Genomic DNA, 844 nt, shown 5'->3' with positions numbered 1-844 from the left:
ATGACGGTGTGACATTATGCCTGAATGTATTAAAGCAGTGGCCCAAAATCTATATTTGGAAAGTTTATTGTATATCTTTAAATCCATCTACTTAGGGAAACAAGAAAGTTGTATCTAATGCAGCTTATGTCACATCCACTGTGTGATGGTCACGTAGTTCTGAGAACCTGTAATGCTGCTTAAGCGGATCGACCACTGTGCGGTTACGTCATTTCTCTGAAGGATGTGGAGCTTTTTCTGCCTCCACTACTAATATCAAAGATCAAAGATAGGGCCCAATTAGTAGAGGGCTCGTCCGGGATTTGAACCCGGGACCTCTCGCACCCGAAGCGAGAATCATACCCCTAGACCAACGAGCCACAATGATAAAGGGAACTATTTCAGACAAAGACGGCAAAGTAGTTATAGCGCAAATGTCTTTGCAAAAAGGTGATCAAGATACCTCTTCATTCTATCACTTTTATGCTAGCAGTTTCTCCCTGCTTCCAGTCTTTGAGCTAAGCTTGGCTAAACAGTCCTTGGACATATCTGATAAGTTATACAGGGTTTTAGTGTCATTTTAGAGTCTTGCAAGCATTACTGTAGTCCCTTTCTTTAATCTACTTTGTTCAAAATCATGTTCTTGATAGTTCAAAGGATGTGAGACTCAGTCAGAATATTAGACAAGGACCTAATTGAAAAACTTACTTGAGTTGCGCGATTGTAGCCTCAGTTTCCTGCTCTCAGCAGGGGTGGTTTCTGCTATGTAGTCCTTCTGCTATGTTTGATGTGTTGGTGTTAAGAGGTACTCTTCATACCCTTGCTGTGACAAGTGTTTATTTGAGTTACTGTGCCTTTCCATCCT

General features: G+C 41.4%; 1 non-coding gene across 1 annotated transcript; it reads right to left on the bottom strand.

Annotated features, from left to right (window-relative positions):
- Positions 1-287: 287 nt before the first annotated feature.
- trnap-cgg (transfer RNA proline (anticodon CGG)) lies at positions 288-359 on the bottom strand. The gene has a single exon. It is a non-coding gene; the product is annotated as a tRNA-Pro (tRNA).
- Positions 360-844: the final 485 nt, after the last annotated feature.

The sequence above is a fragment of the Sparus aurata genome, chromosome 7 (assembly GCF_900880675.1).
Source record: "Sparus aurata chromosome 7, fSpaAur1.1, whole genome shotgun sequence".
Classification (NCBI taxonomy): Eukaryota; Metazoa; Chordata; class Actinopteri; order Spariformes; family Sparidae; genus Sparus; species Sparus aurata.
This window is presented reverse-complemented; position numbering and strand designations above follow the sequence as displayed.